General features: G+C 44.0%; 1 protein-coding gene across 5 annotated transcripts in view; it reads right to left on the reverse strand.

Moving 5' to 3' along the window:
- Positions 1 to 13017, reverse strand: part of ULK4 (unc-51 like kinase 4) — a 2246396-nt gene that overhangs the window by 2187295 nt on the left and 46084 nt on the right. The gene's annotated exons all lie outside the window — the stretch shown is intronic.

Here is a 13017-nt window from a genome sequence, read left to right on the forward strand (position 1 = left end):
TTGAAAATTTTGGGGGGGTTCGTCAAGGGGGGGCCGAGAAAAAAGGGGGTCCCAAAACGTGTTTTTAACATTGAGTTTTCCATAGGGCGGTTGGCCTCACTTTTAGCCCGAACGGCTGAATGGATTTGCACGAAACTTGGCAAAATTGTAGGGACTGGTAGCCCGATGTGCCTTTTGTAGGTCTCAATATATGTGCTACAGTGGATTTTGAGAAATTAACGTTTAAAAAAAGATATATATCTGTAACAGCGGACCGGGCAGCGCTCCAGGACGCGTACTTTTCGCGCAACGGAGCTTTGTGAAGCGAAGCTGATTGGTTCTCCGGCGTCTGTAAACATTCCAAACAGTCCGTAGCGGCCGCCATCTTGTCTCTCGGTAGGATCGAGAGACAAGCGGAGGCCAAACCGAAGGGGCAAATGACCATAAGGGGGCATAGTAGATCCTCCCTGACCGTTTAGGTTTGATGTGGAGGTTTTAAAAGGGCCCCGCGGGGCAAAAAAATAAATAAATAATAATAATCGAACAGCTGAATGGATTTGCACGAAACTTGGCAAAATTGTAGGGACTGGTAGCCCGATGTGCCTTTGCTAGGTCTCAATATATGTGCTTCAGTGCATTTTGAGAAATTAACGTTCAAAAACAAGATATATATCTGTAACAGCGCTCCGCTTCGCGGAGATAAAATTATATGTGTATTACCTAGCTGTTGCTAACACCAGTTAGCGACGGCTAGTAGAAGATAGCGACCATCTTGGGCCCCACTTTGCATGTGAGTGATATTTATCACTAATGACATGCAAAGTGGGCATGCCAAGATGTTAGCGACTGGAAACAGTCGCTAACATCGCTATCTCCTATTATCAACTTTTGGAAATATTCGAGATAAGCGCGAATATCTCCAAAAGCTACCACCTGACCTGAGCAGTTCTTAGCCATGTTATCCAATGGGAGGTGGATAACATGGCTAAGAGCATTAGCTCGGTAATGCATGAATATCGCTGAGTTTTCAGCGATATTAATGCATTGCGGTCGTTTTTTATCGTATTTGCGATAAACCTTGATAATAGCAAGGTTTATCTGCGATAATTTCTGACGGTAAAAAAAATCGTTGCTAAGCATCGTTAGGGATAAATATCGCTTAACTTTGGTAATATGCCCCAACGTCTGTTAACGTTCGATTCGAAGGAAATCAGGAAGTGTTGAAAAACATTGTCTGCGCCATCTTGTCTTTTTTCAAATGCCACACTTTTGTCGTGCACGGCAGCCATTTTAGATGCCTTGACCAGACCCACTCTGTGCACGCTGTCGATCCTTAGCATGGCTCCCCACCCTCGCAAGCATCTCCCCCAGGCAGTGGTCACCCACGCTCTCTGTCTTATGCATGGGTAATAAACCTCCCCCCATCTGCGCTGCTCTTCCCTGAGAATCACACCCTGTGCCCGCCCGACACCTCCCTTTCGCCCTATTCACTACCGCACCCTCCGACACTCCTTTTCCTCTGTGTCCGATTGTCCAGGCTGGTCCTAGGGTATCAGCTAGCCCTGCAGATGTAGTTTATGGCCACAGCTGTAAAGAATCACCCCTCTTCAAAGGAGTTATAGTAGATCAAGGCCCACACTCAATGAGATCCGTCACAGCAGAAGCGTTGCTATTATCTGAAAACCATCCTGTATTGTGATTGGGGAGGGGACCGAGCCTGAAGCGGAAGATTCCAGGGATGACTCTTTGTACATCAAAGTTTTTACAATTATGTGTCACATTAAAAATATATAGCACTCCGACAAAGTAGTAAGATTATAAAACTTTAATAATTTATAAATATATACAAGAAAACAAAAATAGTAATAACATATAAAAAATTTTAGGGAAAAACAACGAAGTAGCGGTCGGCTGTGCGAATAGTCCCAACGCAGCACAACGTCCAGATTTCCGGCGTGGGGCGTCGCGGGGGGTGGGTCATCAGTAGCAAACTGTTGTGCGAATAGTTCCAAGGCAGCAGAACGATGGCACCAAGGTGATGTCCAGTAAGTTGCCGCACTGGTTTTGGTATCCTACAATGCTGCTCCGAATAACGGCGTGGGGCGCCCCGGGGGAGGCGGCGTGAACGGGCCTCTCCAGGTGGAGTGTCATCTGTTGTAGTGGGGCGCCCCTTTACCGTTTCAGTTGCCATTCCGTCCGTTTTTGGTCCACTGTGTCAAAAGCCGCAATTCAGCTGAGTTGCGCCCACTCTTGCGGTGCAGCGATAGGCGGCTGTCACAGGACTCTCAAAATGGCGGCAGGCTGTTTCCTTTTTGGGCCTGGTCCACTGAAATGGCCCTGGGACACCTTGGAAATCGGACGCTTGTCTGCTAGGTCTTGGACCCCATTCTCGAAAGCGTCCCCTCCGCCTTGAGAATTCATCAAAAGTTTTGGGGGCCCCGACTCCTGCAGGCTTCTGGTGGGGAGCGGCTGCCATGATTGCTCGCGGAATGACCACGACTGAGCTACGAGATGGTGGTGCTCTCATGCTGACGCCAGCTTCAGTCTGAAACATCCAGAAACAAGGTGGGGCTTTCATCGTTTGGGAAAAAAAAAAGTTTTCATCCAATGAAAAGTGTTGTTTTTAGGTCATATGATCAAGCCTTCCATCATTAGGAAACCAAAAGTAAAATGAACCAATGAAAGGTTTTATAAACAAGTCACATGACCTGTTATGCGGCATAGGGTATAAAATGCGGAGAAAATACGTTGGCACGTGAGGTGGCGTCAGTAGCGGACCGATGTGCGAATAGGCCGAAGGCAATACAACGCGCCAAGATCCGGATGGCACCGAGGTGGTGTCATAGTTGAGAGTTCTGAGCAGCGGTTGTAACACTGTCTGAAGCTTATTTGCAGCTGCTGCAGCTTCACTACGCGCCAAGATCCGGATGGCACCGAGGTGGTGTCTAGTAAGGTGCACTGGTGTGGCCATCCTACAATGCTGAAAGTCGGCGTGGGGCGCCCCGTTGGCCTGTGAGTTTGCGTCAGTAGCGGACCGATGTGCGAATAGGCCGAAGGCAGCACAACGCGCCAAGATCCGGATGGCACCGAGGTGGTGTCTAGTAAGTTGCCGCACTGGTGTGGCCATCCAACAATGCTGAAAGTCGGCGTGGGGCGCCCCGTTGGCCTGTGAGTTTGCGTCAGTAGCGGACCGATGTGCGAATAGGCCGAAGGCAGCACAACGCGCCAAGATCCGGATGGCACCGAGGTGGTGTCTAGTAAGTTGCCGCACTGGTGTGGCCATCCTACAATGCTGAAAGTCGGCGTGGGGCGCCCCGTTGGCCTGTGAGATGGCGTCAGTAGCGGACCGATGTGTGAATGGGGCCGAAGGCAGCGCAACAATATTTTCGGAATAGAAGACACCACTAGGCGCTGAGATGCCAAGATCCGGATGGCACCGAGGTGGTGTGTAGCAAGTTGCCGCACTGGTGTGGCCATCCTACAATGCTGAAAGTCGGCGTGGGGCGCCCCGTTGGCCTGTGAGTTTGCGTCAGTAGCGGGCCGATGTGCGAATAGGCCGAAGGCAGCACAACGCGCCAAGATCCGGATGGCACCGAGGTGGTGTCTAGTAAGTTGTCGCACTTCTGTGGCCATCCTACAATGTTGAAAGTCGGCGTGGGGCGCCCCGTTGGCCTGTGAGATGGCGTCAGTAGCGGACCGATGTGCGAATGGGGCCAAAGGCAGCGCAACAATATTTTCTGATTTGAAGACACCACAAGGCGCTGAGATGCCAAGATCCGGATGGCACCGAGGTGGTGTCTAGCAAGTTGTGGCACTGGTGTGGCCATCCTACAATGGTAAAAGTCGGCGTGGGGCGCCCTGTTGGCCTGTGAGATGGTGTCAGTAGCGGACTGATGTGCGAATGGGGCCAAAGGCAGCGCAACAATATTTTCTACAATATTTTCGGAGTAGAAGACACCACAAGGCGCTGAGATGCCAAGATCCGGATGGCACCGAGGTGATCTCTAAGTTGCGGACCGATGTGCGAATGGGGCCAAAGGCAGCGCAACAATATTTTCTGAAGAGAATACACCACAAGGCGCTGAGATGCCAAGATCCGGATGGCACCGAGGTGATGTCTAAGTTGCGGACCGATGTGCGAATGGGGCCAAAGGCAGCGTAACAATATTTTCTGTATGGAAGATACCAGTAGGCGTTGAGATGCCAAGATTCGGATGGCACCGAGGTGATGTCTAGCAAGTTGCTGTACTGGTGTGGTCATCCTACAATGCTGAAACTCGGCGTGGGTCGCCCCATTAGCCTGTGAGATGGCGTCAGTAGCGGACCGATGTGCGAATAGGCCGAAGGCAGCACAACGCGCCAAGATCCGGATGTCACCGTGGTGGTTTCATAGTTGAGAGGCACTTCATCTGCAGTGGGGCGCCGAGATCCGGATGGCACCGAGGTGATGTCTAGCGAGTTGCTGTACTGGTGTGGCTATCCTACAATGCTGATAGTCGGCGTGGGGCGCCCCGTTGGCCTGTGAGATGGCGTCAGTAGCGGACCGATGTGCGAATGGGGCCAAAGGCAGCGCAACAATATATTCTGAATTGAAGACACCACAAGGCGCTGAGATGCCAAGTTCCAGATGGCACCGAGGTGGTGTCTAGCAAGTTGTGGCACTGGTGTGGCCATCCTACAATGGTAAAAGTCGGCGTGGGGCGCCCTGTTGGCCTGTGAGATGGTGTCAGTAGCGGACTGATGTGCGAATGGGGCCAAAGGCAGCGCAACAATATTTTCTGACTGACACCACAAGGCGCTGAGATGCCAAGATCCGGATGGCACCGAGGTGATGTCTAAGTTGCGGACCGATGTGCGAATGGGGCCAAAGGCAGCGCAACAATATTTTCTGAAGAGAAGACACCAAAAGGCGCTGACATTCCAAGATCCGGATGGCACCGAGGTGGTGTCTAGCAAGCTATGCAGTTGAGTTGTGTGCGCACTTGCGGCGAATAGGTCGAAGGCAGCATAACAATGTTTTCTGAATAGAAGACACCACAAGGCGTTGAGATTCGGTTACCACCGGGGTGATGTCTAGCAAGTTGCCGCACTGGTGTGGCCATCCTACAATACTGCTCCGAATAACGGCGTGGGGTGCCCGAAGGGGGGGTGGGGGGAGGGGGAGCCGGCGTGAATGGGCCTTCCTAGGTGGAGGCTCGTCTGCTGTAGTGGGGCGCCCCTTTACCGTTTCAGTTGCCATTCAGCTGAGTTTCGGCTGCTGTTGATGCTACAGCGACAGGCGGCTGCAAGAGGACTCTCAAAATGGCGGCCTGTTCTTTGGATTTGGGCCTGGTCCACTAAAATGGCCCTGGGACACCTTAGAACTCGGACGCACGATTTTTTTTTCCTTTCCTGTACATGCAAAAAAAGGTAAATGCCCGGTACGTTACACGCTTCATCTGCCACGATGAACTCTCCAGAGGAACCGAAAAAAAATATAGTTGTGGTAACTATACCATGCATCGTCATATGGAGAGGTGGCACCAATTAATTATAGTGCTGCATAAAAGAGAGATTTGGAGGAGAACCCCTGACCTGCTAGTACATTCATCAAAGAAGTGGCACTGAGAGCTTCAGAGGCAAGGGAAACGGTCCCAAATATTTAGAAGAACTTTGGAAAGATTAAAATGACATGTTTAGATTGTGGTAAATTAATTTCATGTGGACAGATGAGTGTTACTCTAATAAATACAGCATATGAACATCATCATAGTCGATGGTTGGTAGAGACATTTTGACTATATCCTGGACCTGCCCGTCCTCGCCCAAAATGGCGCCGGAATAAATGGGACTCGTAACTCCTTGTTGTGTACTGGTTGCAGAACCTTGAAATCACGAGATACGTATGCAGTTTTGAAGCACATGGCGGGCGGGGCCGAGAATTGATTGAATATTTCGACATCCCTATTGATATTAAGTTCTGATGTGTTATTGATTACTGTACTGTTGAAAGTTCGAATTAACGTCACCCATGGTACTTGCCCGCAAATGTATATCTAGATAATTTTATTGTAACTGGCCCTGTCGTATTTTAATTATAAAATGTACGTCCACCGATTCCGTAACTGTTAGACACCTTAGTTCTTGCAACCTAATGGCCCGCCCGTTACGTTCCTCTACAGTGTAAATGTCTATTCATCATATACGATTACAGTTTGCTCCGTGGCAGGCCCACGTGGTTATAGGCTCGTATTTGTATAATGAAATTTTCACAATAAAGGTTTTTAAAAGAAAACATGGTAGTAGTATATACATTGGTAAAGTTTTTAATAATAGTCACTGTTTTAGAATCATTAAAAGGCAAGTGAAATAAAGCAGACCAATTACATGAAGGGTAAAAGGTATAATACGAAGGAACGCAGTAAAGATAAATGGTCAAGGGCTGTTGTGTTTTCTATTCCTGCAACATAAAGTGATCGATAAGAATCTCATATTCAGGCGTATCGGCGACTAAGACAGCAGGTCGACCCTCTTTTGCTCAACGGCTCCGTCATGGGACGAAGAAACGCTCTTTTTCTCGAAAAAAGAATATATTTTACTTGCAGGACAGTTGTAAAATTTCCGGGAAAGTACATTAGCCTGGAACATTATAACATATATTTAAGAAAAAATAATGTTCGGAAGTAATGAAAAGCGTAATTTTTAGGTGATATGACCAAGCCTTTCATCATTACAATAAGAAAAGTAAAATGAACCAATGAAAAGTTTTATTAACAAGTCACATGACTTGTTATGCTTACGTTACGCGCTGCGCGCCCCGGATGACTTCCGGATGCGCTAACGCGGCGCGTCATATGACGCATTACGCGACAACGCAGGTCCAGAATATAGTCAAAATGTCTCCACCAACCAGCGGTCGGAACACAACCCCTTTCAGCAGGCTAAATAGTTCTGTTAAATGACAACAGAAGGGACAGGCAACAAGAACCATCAGTCAAAGAGGGGAGGGCTAGTTCTTCTCTACCGGGTTACATTGGGGCGCTACCGGAACTGATCGAATTGGTAGTCTACAGTGTTTCTGAATGTTTCAGACTGAAGCTGGGGTTAGCATGAGAGCAGCACCATTTCGTAGCTCCGTTGTGGCCATTCCGCAACCAATCATGGCAGCCGCTCTTTATCGTTATTTTGGGCGGGGTGGGTGGCGGAGCCGAGCTGTTTTGCAGCCATCATTGTGTGGAGTTCAGTTCATCTCACTAGTTTTGTATTTGTCATGAGGGGTTGTTCCTAATGTTTCTATTTTAGCGAGGTCAAAAAGAGATCCCATTAGTGGCCTACTGATTTTACTCGATTCCTTTTCTTTTTTTTTACACGATTTTTCGTTATCTGCAAAGACTAAACAGAGTATTGCGACTCTGTGTTTGTTTGTAAATAGAGAATGAACCAAAGAGAACTAATTCTAAAACAGTAAATACTTGGATAACAATCAATCAAATGGAGAGAGAAGCAGGCACGACGGATTACAACGGGGGCAAAGGCCTGCGTTAACTACCTTTCACTATCTGCAAAGAGAGAGTACTCCTAATAGAAATGAGGGGGGGGGGCACCATTCAAAGCAGATCAGTGTGCATAAACACGAAAATGTTTTCACTTACCACGTACTTGACATTCGACAGCTTATGATATTTGCTATTAAAAAACCATTGAAATTCACTGAAAAAACCATAGGTTATAGACCATATATAGTTAGGAATTAGCATTTACAAAACCTTGAAAATTCACTGAAAAAACCATAGGTTATAGACCATATATAGTTAGGAATTAGCATTTAAAAAACCTTATTTTACTCACACAAAACCATTGAAATTCCATATATAGTTAGTTGCACTAACTATATATCGCGCACCCGCAATCCACTGCTGATCATGTCACATATTACATCATTCATGACATGGTCAGTGACATCACTGATGACATCACTGATGACATCTCAAATGACATCACTGATGACATCACTGATGACATCTCAAATGACATCACTGATGACATCACTGATGACATCTCAAATGACATCACTGATGACATCTCAAATGACATCACTGATGACATCACTGATGACATCTCATTTGACATTACTGATCACATCACTGATGACATCATTCATGTGATAATACGATGAACCTCTTCAGACTCTAATATAACCTTAGATACACTCAGTGTAAACAGACACTCACAGACTGTCACTCATCCATGGAGTTACTCACACACCTAGTTAGTCATGCAAAGAATCAATCACACCTCCATTTCCTCAACTATACAGTTATACACACCTTACTTATTCAAACATATACTAACACATATTTACTCTATTATACAATCCCTGATACAAGTTCACAGTGATCCATACAGCCAGTCACACATTCACTGGCTCTTATGCACAGTTATTTATATATGTCAACTCTCACATGTACTGTGTTTTACATATGTACTTACTTTGACATGCAGCACTGAGATATCCATTCACTCACCAATACACTCATGCACACAGTCAACCGCCCATACAGCTGTTTCCACATGCACTTTTGAACCCATACATCTAGTGAATCAACTGCTCACACATCTATGCACAGAGTCATACACCTCCCAGCCACCCACACACACACTCAGTCTCCCATACAAATACTTGGGCAACCAATCAATAACCTATATAGTTACTCATATAGCTACTGATCAACACATGCAGCAGTTTACAGAACAACAGACATAATGATGCACAAATTAAGACAGTTTAGTCACTAACCCATGCACTCAGTGAGACACATTTAATCACTCACTCATACAGTCAGGCATGCACCTACTAAATCCTTCATCCAGACACTTATACATCCACTCATTCTTCAATATGTAAGACATATTTTAACTTTACAGAAACATAGTCACTGGATGTTGTCATCAGTGATGTCATCAGTGATGTCATTTGAGATGTCATCAGTGATGTCATCAGTGATGTCACTGACCATGTCATGAATGATGTAATATGTGACATGATCAGCAGTGGATTGCGGGTGCGCGATACATAGTTAGTGCAACTAACTATATATGGAATTTCAATGGTTTTGTGTGAGTAAAATAAGGTTTTTTAAATGCTAATTCCTAACTATATATGGTCTATAACCTATGGTTTTTTCAGTGAATATATATATATATATATATATATATATATATATATATATATATATATATAACATTTCTATGGCAAAATGAAACCCCTCATTTTGTTCCTTTTCAAATTAAATGTATTAAGTGTTACCACTTTATTCCAATCAAGATGACTTCAGGTGTGCCATACTTTTGTCATAAGTAAGACTGTTAGCGTTCTAGTTGTTCTTTAGAACACTCTGGGACATTCTGTCATTGGGCTATAGTTGGGCTGCATCTGGCTGATATTTGGGCTACATTTGTTTTTTTTTGTCTCTGGTGGCCATCTTTGGGCTACATTGGGCTACATTGGGCTACATTGGGCTACATTTGGGCTCTAACATATATATAGCCCAATGTAGCCAATATATATTTTTCAAAGTTAATTTTCGTAAAAACCACTGGAGCATATATCTTGAGACATAGCAAAGGCACATCGGGCTACCAGTCCCTACAATTTTGCCAAGTTTTGTGGAAATCCATTCAGCCGTTCGAGCTAAAAGTGAGTCCAACCGCCCTATGGAAAACTCAATGTTAAAAACACTTTTTGGGACCCCCCTTTTTTCTCGGCCCCCGCTTGACGAAACCCCCCTAAACTTTCAGGGGACGCTCAGAAACAAAATGTGCCATTTTCCTGAAAATTTCAGCCAATTCCGTCCATCAACGCCAAAGTTATTCAACATAGAATTTTCAGAAATCCCTATTCAAAAAAATCCTAACTATATATACCTACTGGCGACTGCCAGTAGGTAATATATATATATATATATATTCACTGAAAAAACCATAGGTTATAGACCATATATAGTTAGGAATTAGCATTTACAAAACCTTGAAAATTCACTGAAAAAACCATAGGTTATAGACCATATATAGTTAGGAATTAGCATTTAAAAAACCTTATTTTACTCACACAAAACCATTGAAATTCCATATATAGTTAGTTGCACTAACTATATATCGCACACCTGCAATCCACTGCTGATGATGTCACATATTACATCATTCATGACATGGTCAGTGACATCACTGATGACATCACTGATGACATCTCAAATGACATCACTGATGACATCACTGATGACAACATCCAGTGACTGTATGTTTCTGTAAAGTTAAAATGTGTCTTACATATTGAAGAATGAGTGGAAGTATAAGTGTCTGGACAAAGGATTTAGTAGGTGCATGACTGAATGTATGAGTGAGTGATTAAATGTGTCTCACTGAGTGCATGGGTTAGTGACTAAAGTGTCTTAATTTGTGCATCATTATGTCTGTTGTTCTGTAAACTGCTGCATGTGTTGATCAGTAGCTATATGATTAACTATATGGGTTACTGATTGATTGTCCAAGTATTTGTATGGGAGACTGAGTGTGTGTGTGTGGCTGGCTGGGAGGTGTGTGACTCTGTGCAGATCAATGTGTACTTATATCAATGATTGTATAAAAAGGTAAGTATGTGTTAGTATATGTTTGAAAATGTAAGGTGCTCTATGTTTAACTGTATAGACAAGAAAATGGAAGTGTGATTGATTCTTTACAGGACTGACTAGGTGTGTGAGTAACTCCATGGATGAGTGGCAGAGTGTGAGTGTCTGTATAGGTGTATGAGTGCATATGATAGTGTTGTAAAGATGAGTGATTGTATGTATGAATGATTGTATGGGTGAATGAGTGAATGTGTGTGTAGACGTAGGAATCAGTGAGTACATATGTAGTAACTAGTATTGGTGTGTCAATGGTTTCAAAAATTATACTCTGTATTTAACACTGGGTGAAACAGAGGTTATATTAAAATGTGAGGAGATGCATTGTATTGTCACATGAATGATATCATCAGTGATGTGGTCATTGATGTCAAATGAGATGTCATCAGTGATGTCATCAGTGATGTCATTTGAGATGTCATCAGTGATGTCACTGACCATGTCATGAATGATGTAATATGTGACATCATCAGCAGTGGATTGCAGGTGCGCGATATATAGTTAGTGCAACTAACTATATATGGAATTTCAATGGTTTTGTGCGAGTAAAATAAGGTTTTTTGCAAATGCTAATTCCTAACTATATATGGTCTATAACCTATGGTTTTTTCAGTGAATTTTCAAGGTTTTGTAAATGCTAATTCCTAACTATATATGGTCTATAAGCTATGGTTTTTTCAGTGAATTTCAATGGTTTTTTAATAGCAAATATCATAAGCTGTCGAATGTCAAGTACGTGGTAAGTGAAAACATTTTCGTGTTTATGCACACTGATCTGCTTTGAATGGTGCCCCCCCCCCCCTCATTTCTATTAGGAGTACTCTCTCTTTGCACATAGTGAAGGGTAGTTAACGCAGGCCTTTGCCCCCGTTGTAATACGTCGTGCCTGCTTCTCTCTCCATTTGATTGATTGTTATCCAAGTATTTACTGTTTTAGAATTGGTTCTCTTTGGTTCATTCTCTATTTACAAACAAACACAGAGTCGCAATACTCTGTTTAGTCTTTGCAGATAACGAAAAATCGTGTAAAAAAAAAAAGAAAAGGAATCGAGCAAAATCAGTAGGCCACTAACGGGATCTCTTTTTGACCTCGCTAAAATAGAAACATTAGGAACAACCCCTCATGACAAATACAAAACTAGTGAAATGAACTGAACTCCACACAATGATGGCTGCAAAACAGCTCGGCTCCGCCACCCACCCCGCCCAAAATAACGATAAAGAGCGGCTGCCATGATTGGTTGCGGAATGGCCACGACGGAGCTACGAAATGGTACTGCTCTCATGCTAACCCCAGCTTCAGTCTGAAACATCCAGAAACACTGTAGACTACCAATTCGATCAGTTCCGGTAGCGCCCCAATGTAACCCGGTAGAGAAGAACTAGCCCTCCCCTCTTTGACTGATGTTTCTTGTTGCCTGTCCCTTCTGTTGTCATTTAACAGAACTATTTAGCCTGCTGAAAGGGGTTGTGTTCCGACCGCTGGTTGGTGGAGACATTTTGACTATATTCTGGACCTACGTTGTCGCGTAATGCGTCATATGACGCGCCGCGTTAGCGCATCCGGAAGTCATCCGGGGCGCGCAGCGCGTAACATAAGCATAACAAGTCATGTGACTTGTTAATAAAACTTTTCATTGGTTCATTTTACTTTTCTTATTCTAATGATGAAAGGCTTGGTCATATGACCTAAAAATTACGCTTTTTATTACTTCCGAACATTATTTTTTCTTAAATATATGTTATAATGTTCCAGGCTAATGTACTTTCCCGGAAAATTTACAACTGTCCTGCAAGTAAAATATATTCTTTTTTCGAGAAAAAGAGCGTTTCTTCGTCCCATGACGGAGCCGTTGAGCAAAAGAGGGTCGACCTGCTGTCTTAGTCGCCGATACGCCTGAATATGAGATTCTTATCGATCACTTTATGTTGCAGGAGTAGAAAACACAACAGCCCTTGACCATTTATCTTTACTGCGTTCCTTCGTATTATACCTTTTACCCTTCATGTAATTGGTCTGCTTTATTTCACTTGCCTTTTAATGATTCTAAAACAGTGACTATTATTAAAAACTTTACCAATGTATATACTACTACCATGTTTTCTTTTAAAAACCTTTATTGTGAAAATTTCATTATACAAATACGAGCCTATAACCACGTGGGCCGGCCACGGAGCAAACTGTAATCGTATATGATGAGTAGACATTTACACTGTAGAGGAACGTAACGGGCGGGCCATTAGGTTGCAAGAACTAAGGTGTCTAACAGTTACGGAATCGGTGGACGTACATTTTATAATTAAAATACGACAGGGCCAGTTACAATAAAATTATCTAGATATACATTTGCGGGCAAGTACCATGGGTGACGTTAAT

The sequence above is a fragment of the Lissotriton helveticus genome, chromosome 10 (genome assembly GCF_964261635.1).
Source record: "Lissotriton helveticus chromosome 10, aLisHel1.1, whole genome shotgun sequence".
NCBI lineage: Eukaryota > Metazoa > Chordata > Amphibia > Caudata > Salamandridae > Lissotriton > Lissotriton helveticus.